Here is an 8,019-nt window from a genome sequence, read left to right as displayed (position 1 = left end):
GAACTCTTAAACATGTTTTCCCTTTTTCTCCCTCCAAATTGCCCACAGTATTGTTGCACAGAACTGTTCCCTGTGAGGACAAAAGACAGGGTTTTACCCCTCCTCACTCCACCAAAACCTCAGGAGGCAGGGTGGCAGGAAAATAATTTTTATTCAAGCCCCGTTTTGATGGAAGACAGAGGAAACCTTTACATTTCAAATTATCATCTTCAGAAAACTCAAGGGAAAGGGAAGCTTTTATAAGAGAAGTATTGGCAAAGTGGGACACGGCAGTAATAGATTGTAATAGTAATAGAATGTAGATTTAGCTAGGCAGTGTTATGGAACATGTGTATTTGGGGTTGTTTCTGTTCTGAGTCCGAGGAGGTTGGCAAGTTAAAACAACTTGGAGCTTTAATTTTCAGTAAGATAAAGTTGCCCTTACTTTCAGGGAGATATATATATATATATATATATATATATATATATATATATATATATAAAGCAGCCTAAATATGTTTTAATGGGCAACTGTTATATTTATTCATTTTCATGTAACAAGCCATTCAAGCATACATAAACACACAGATGTAAAAAATGTAAAAAATATTGTGTGACAAAAGGATTTTAAAGTGGAATGCATGTAAAAGACAAACTAAGGATTTTCAAATGGGTAATAAACATATGAAAAGATGTTCAATTGTATGATTCATTAATACCATTATATGTTACCACTACACATCTGCTAATAAAAATACAGCTGACTGCGAGAGCTCTCTCTCATCCAGTGAGGAGGTCCACAGAACAGGGTAGAGGAAAGTGTGGCTGCGGAGTCACTAATCAAGACCTCCAGAGACCAAGCATGAAGCAGGTCTGATTTTATCCCACAGTTACCATGTATAAATACTCAGGCAGTAGCTAAGCAGATTACAGGCAGCCACCAATGCAATGTCTGCTAACTATCCTTGCAGTGACCAATCCAGGAGTGGGTGGTGGAGCAAGCTCAAGGACTGCAACACATGGCCTCATGCCCAGGGCTGTGCCTACAGGGTAAGTGGCCAGCCGCTCACATGCCTAGCATGAGGGGAGTGGCCTGCCACTAAGATGCCCTTAACATATGCCATGTATGCAGTACTCCATGCACTTGTCCCCAGAGCTGAAAATGTCAGAGTCTGATGAAGTTTTGGAGAACCTGAAATGCTCACACACTGCTAGTGCAAAGACTAGATAGCACAGCTCTGAAACTCTTTGGAGTATCTGCTTGTACTGAACACGTGCCTTTCTGCAGTGTATATATTAGAAGTATGTGCCTGCCTGCGAACTAAGTAGAAAGTACAGGAATTTTCATAATAGTTTTTTTCCCTTATAATTCTCAAACACTAGATACTACTGAAATGTTTATCAGCACTTGCATGGATAAATATTTTGATATACCCACAGCTGGAGTACTTAATATCAATGGGAGTAAGTGATCCTCTAGCCATGCACAAAAATGTAGACTAATGTCACAAACAGAATATTGAAAAACTCTGAATACTAAAGGGTACATAGTTAGCTATTTTATTTAGATAAGGTGCTAAAGCAGGTAGTGCTGCACTCCCATCAAATCTCTTTAATTTGCATAAGCAGCAATAATGATAATAAATAGTCACATCATTATGTTGACTTGAAGTGATTGTATTTATAAGGATTAAAGGTGAAAAAATGGAAAATAACAGTTCTGTGAGAATTCTTCATGCACTTTGGCTTTGAGTCATAATCTGTCATCTGTTGTAAGCAAGTTCATGTACACCTCAGGATGCATGAGACTCTTGTTAGATCTCCTTAATAATAAAAATTAATTCGTTGAATGATTCAAGAATCAAGTTCTATCTCGTGCATTTCTTCAATTGTAGTGAGGCAATTTCACGCTCATGGTGTTCTGATACAATATAAAGTTCCCTACTTTGGACACTTCTGCAATCCCTTCTCCATTCCCTACTTAGTTTCCAGGATGTCCCTCTGGAATCAATTCTCCATGGTCCCTCTGGGCTTCGATAGTCCTCACAGCATTTCCTTCTTACAGAAACTCTTCAGGACTGGGTGGTAGGTGGGTCTGGGCAGAAACCCATTAAAAGTTCAAAGAATAGAGAGCAAACCTCTCTCCAAAATTACCTAGAATATTAGGGAAGCAGGAGAGTTGACAAGACAGTGTCACATGGTCCCCTCTGGCCTGCTCAAAGTCACAAGGGCAGCAACATGGCGGGAAGGTAACCAACACAGGAGGCTCTGCTACATTTGGGTGATCCTGACACCAGTACAAACAGTACTGACAGCTCCTGAGAGGAACCTGGAATTCTTGGCACTCAACTGCTTTGAGGAAATATGGAGGTTTTCAGAAAAAAAAATGGCTATGCTGAGTTTTCAAATTCCTAATAGTTTTGGCAAGTATTGTTTTTTTAGTTTAGATTGCTTATCATCTGCCTATAACACTTTGCTGTCTCTCCATATTCACAAGCCAGCCCTGAGCGCCAGCACCAGTTTCTTAGGACATTTCCCCTCCTGAGTTAGGCTTGAGAAGACACACCTGAGAGATCATCCCGTGTCTCAGGTGAGCTCCAGCTGTCCATGGCTTGTCAGAGCTTCCACATCTTTCTTGAGCTTGATCCTTGTTTCAGAATTTCTCTTCAGGTAACATGTTTAATATCTGATGCCCTTACAGGCTTGTAACTGCGCCTTGTTAAGTCAGCCTTTCTCCTGGCAATGGGGGTGCAAGTTAGAATCCCTGGGGGAGTGGGGCATGAGTCCTAAGTGCACTGATTGGGCTCCAGACTACTCTGGATTGTTTCCCAGTGTCCCTGACATCTGCCCCTGGGAGCTCTCTAGCTCTTCACCTTAGTCTTTTGTGAAGACATCTGCTGTGCTGAGTAACCTCATGGCCTATTGTGAGATGTTGGGTTCTTGTGGTGATATTTGTAGCTTCTGGTGCTTAGAAGTTAGGGACCTTGGACTCCCGACTCCACAAATTTGACAACCTGGTTTTCAGTCGCAAGAGCTTCAGATTAAATTTTGCCAATGTTGTGTTCATAAAATATGACAGGGAGGCGAAAATGTTCAAACAGTACATCTGTAGCCTAGAGAGGTGCTTCCTATGAAGCAAGACTCAGTTCAGCCTGGGGACTGTGAGACTGTCTATGGTGGGATCCTCTATGGAGTGAGTAGAGATGGGTCAGGGTTTGTAGTTTTGGATTGTGCACAGCTGGCATGATCAGATCTGTGCCTGCCGTGCCTCCTGCCTTTTCACATCATATATATATTTTTGGCCTTGAAACCTTATCAAGTGCTTGGTTTTTGCTCACACCATGAGGGTGAGAACAACTAATCATCTAAGCAGCCTTTCATATCAGCCCATCTCAATGTCAGTAATTCAGATGTACCCAGGTATGACCTGCTGTGTGTCCGAGTATTGAATGTAGCCAGTGTCTATGGAATACTTTTTAGCATATAAATGACCAATTGCATTGCAACATATGATATATAAAACTTGCCCAAAAACTATTACTTGAAAGAAATAACTTTTTTGAATTTTTCTATGAGAAATCTTAAGTTTATTACTTTTCGATTCCATATTCAGACAAAAATTAAAATATATGTCTTCAAGGAACATTATTTCCTTTGGAAATTCAGGTTATCCACTAGTCTTATGAATTCAGTTCTCTAGTAGATTAACACAATAAAGATGCTTTGATTATCTGCTTGTTTCTAATTGTTAGTATAGTAGAAGATTTTCTGAGTCATTTTTATATCCTTTGCATATAAAGATGGCAATTTGTTGCTTCTTTGTGTTTTGTCAATTCCATTAATATTCATCAGACACCAAGATTTTGATGTTTTGATTCTCTCTTTTGCATATTTGTTTTCTTGTTCATTAAAATTTTCTCTCAGATTTAATTTTTTTCTCCTACTTTTGGCCTAGTTTTCATAGTCCTTGATTGATAGTGGCTTTTAGATAGCCTTTTGCTTTAATCCTGTGGAGAGCAGCCTGTGTCCTTCTGTGAGTTCATCCATGATGAACAGAACACGGTTTTCAGGCTGTGCCCAGCTCTGAATCACTCCATTTTGTGCAGTGGTGGTTTGCCATGATGTGTTGTTCCATTTTGAGCCCAAGTGCCAACATAGAATGACTCCTAGTTTTTGCAAGTAAACAACCACAAGTTGCCTAGCACCACTATAAAGTACAAACGTATTTTTTTTGACTTATAAGCTGGAGTGGAGGTGTGTAGTCCATTTGGACTGCTGTTTATTAGCCACCCATAGACTGGCTAATAAACAGATACGTAAGTTCAAGATCAAGTTATCAGCAGACTTCATACTCAACGAGTGCTCACTTCCTCACAGACTGTTGCCTGGTTTCTTTAATATGATTTTGATGCACCCATGAATCCATGTACTTCTGATTTAATTTTATTCAGAATTCTGTATGGAAACTACTTAAAGTCTGTGCTTCTATGGAAGGGCTGTGACATCTGTGGTTTTGTGGTTCCCTCATCAAGCTTTGAGTAGTGTGATAGTAAACAAGAATTCCCACCTGAGAATTTCCACCAAACTCCAAAGCTGAGTACAGGCACTAAGATAAATGAATGAATAAACATAAAGAAAATAAAATTAAAAAAAAATCACAATTTCTAAACAGTGATGTTGGCTAATCTTTTGTAGAGTTGTCTTACTGGACACTGAAACATGAAAAAGTTCATTTCAGTTGTAAGTCTCATTCCATCAATTTAAGAAATCATTTTAACAATTCTGTCCTTCCCCCAATATTATATACTTCTGATAGGCTTACAGAATGTTTTTTTTTAATTTTAATTTTTTATTATTAGTTGTTCAAAACATTACAAAGCTCTTGACATATCATATTTCATACATTTGATTCAAGTGGGTTATGAACTCCTATTTTTACCCCGTATACAGATTGCAGAATCACATCAGTTATACATCCACATTTTAACATAGTGTCTGTTGTATTCTGCTACCTTTCCTATCCTCTACTATTCCCCCTTCCCTCCTCTCCCCTCCCATCTTCTCTTTCTACCCCATCTACTGTAATTCATTTCTCTCCCTTGTTTTTTTCCACTTTCCCCTCACTTCCTCTTATATGTAATTTTGTATAACAATGAGGGTCTCCTTCCATTTTCATGCAATTTCCCTTCTCTCTCCCTTTCCCTCCCACTTCTCATCCCTGTTTAATGTTAATCTTCTTCTCATGCTCTTCCTCCCTGCTCTGTTCTTAGTTGCTCTCCTTATATCAAAGAAGACATTTGGCATTTGTTTTTTAGGGATTGGCTAGCTTCACTTAGCATAATCTGCTCTAGTGCCATTCATTTCCCTGCAAATGCCATGATTTTGTCATTTTCTAGTGCTGAGTAATACTCCATTGTGTGTAAATGCCACATTTTAAAAAATCCATTCATCTATTGAAGGGCATCTAGGTTGGTTCCACAGTCTAGCTATTGTGAATTGTGCTGCTATGAACATTGATGTAGCAGTATCCCTATAGTACGCTCTTTTAAGGTCTTTAGGGAATAGTCCGAGAAGAGGGATAGCTGGGTCAAATGGTGGTTCCATTCCCAGCTTTCCAAGGAATCTCCATACTGCTTTCCAAATTGACCGCACCAATTTGTCCTTTTACCCCTGTGGGAATGATCTGAACTCCCATCTCTGGAGTTAGTACTGTTCTGGCAGAGGCGCAGGTGTCCAATCCTGCGCTTCCTCTGGTTTGTCTAGTGAGGGATTTAATGGACAATGTGTCCTGGGCACTACCCTGATGGGGTTGCTGGGTTCCTCCAGTGCTCTGTATATTTGTGGTCTTGGGCCCCGGAGCACTGGGCCCCCCTGTCCATTTTTTGGCAATGGAGCCTGATGCCTTTCTGCACGATATCGTGGATAGACACCTGGTCCTTCTTCGTTTTTTGATAATGGAGTACCCTCTATGGTGGTTTGAGAATGGCATTCATTAGCCCAATGTCTCCCTCTATGGCATTTTGGGCAAATACCCAGTATTCTACTCCTTTGATACCTAGTTTTGTTAAATCCTCCTCCTATGGGGCAATTCCTTTTAAAATATCCTGTTTGTTCACAATTGTAGCATGTTTTTGGCCTGGCATCTAAAACCTGTTGTACTGCAGCTGCCACGACTTGCCCTTGTTCGTTAATGTCTCTACATAATTTAATATATGTGTTTAATTATCTTCATGTTTCCATGGTCTAATGACTTCTCTGCACTAACGATTCGCTTGCTCATAAGCCAGTTGTTATTAATGGCATTGCTTGTTCTGTATTCCCCAAAACTCTGGTAGCTGTTTGAATAAGCATATCTACAAATTCAGTGTAAGGTTCATTAGCTCCTTGTATTACCTTAGATAATTGACCTTGTAAACTTCCATGTCCTTGTAAAGTCTTCCATGCCCTAACCGCATCTACAGCAATTTATATGTATACGCCAGGATCATATGCAGTTTGTTGCTGCTGATCCTCATAAGGTCCGTTTCCTAACAACATATCTAGATTCTCTGAGGATAACCAGCTGCTGCATTTCGCCTAGCCAACAACTTGCAAAATTCCTCATTGGCAACCTTCCATAACAGGTATTGTCCTCCATTTAGCACAGCTTTACACATATTAGCCCAATCTGCTGGCGTCATGTTCAAGTTGGTAATGGATTCGACCAAGCTTACAGTGAAGGGTGCTTGAGGACCATAGGTTGTTACAGCCTCTTTTAGCTGCTTCACTTTTTTGAAATTTAAAGCATGGTGAATTTGCTGCCCTCCTGCCTGCTCAAATACAGGGCATGTTAATACTTGAGATCCTGTCTCAGGATCCCAACTATCAACTGCGGGGGTTGTTGGGGGCCTCCCAGCATATGGAGGTGGTGCTGTTGGTTGGACACTTATGCCCTCTGGTGATAGGAAGGTGTTAGTAGCAGTCTCCTGTAGAGGTGGCTCTGTTGGTTGGACACTTACATCCTCTGGTGATAGAAAGGTGTTAGTAGCAGTCTCCTGTTGTAACTTTTCCCCTGATGGCATTTTCTGCTCTAAACTATCTTCCTCTGACTAGCTTGAGAGACCTTCTCTTTCACTTGAATCTTTTCCTCTGTCTGACTAACTTGAGAGACCTTCTCTTTTACTTGAATCAATATGTCTTCTCCTTCCTCTACCATTGTCTGAAGGCTTTGGACTAAGCAAACCAGATACGAACGTCCACAATGGCAATGTGCCAACTGGCAGAGTCCCTGGGCTTTTCTTTTCTATTCCTTTTAAATCTTCACCATGATGGTTCCAACTCCTCCTTAAAAAGCCATGGGCTACATTTTTGTATTCTATCAACGTATGCCCTGACTGCTCTTGATTTTACTGGAATGCCTCCTTCCTCTAACAATTTACTTAACACTCTTTCGGTTTGTTTTTTACTAATTTCTGTTTTTTTACATATTTCTACTATAATACAACCCAACAAGATGATGCCAAACAAAACCAAGACAGAATGAAATAAAAATGGAACAACACAAAACCATTATAGCCTTTCTATCCTCCTGACATGTGCATCCATCCTTTCTCCCTATCTGTTCCTCAGACGCAAATAGTTTTTCCTCAGATGTGAGCGGTTTTTCTTCCGTCTCACTCATCTCCAGGGACAGGCAACTTAAAACAAAAGTGAAATAAAACAAAAGAAGAATCTTAAAATGGCTACCCATCCTCTTTCCCTGCCCTCAGGGGCAAACAGTTTACCTTATCACTTACCCTCAGTCGTTCCCTGTGCGGCCCACCAAATGCTGCAGTCTGGCTGAGCACAATTCAGGAGCCACTTGTCAAAAGAAACGAACTTTATTTTTAGAACACACACGCCAAACCACACAGCTCTTCAGGAAAACCTTCAGAGCCCAAGTGCCACCACCGGCTTCCCACAAGCCTCTCAACCTCCCCCACTCCTCCTGCTCTTGAGGCCGATTGGCTGGGTCACATGGGCAGAGCCAAAAAAAGTCCCCCAATGAGCAGCTCCATGGTC

This window comes from Callospermophilus lateralis, chromosome 7 (assembly GCF_048772815.1).
Source record: "Callospermophilus lateralis isolate mCalLat2 chromosome 7, mCalLat2.hap1, whole genome shotgun sequence".
NCBI lineage: Eukaryota > Metazoa > Chordata > Mammalia > Rodentia > Sciuridae > Callospermophilus > Callospermophilus lateralis.
Note: the sequence above shows the minus strand (reverse complement) of the source record.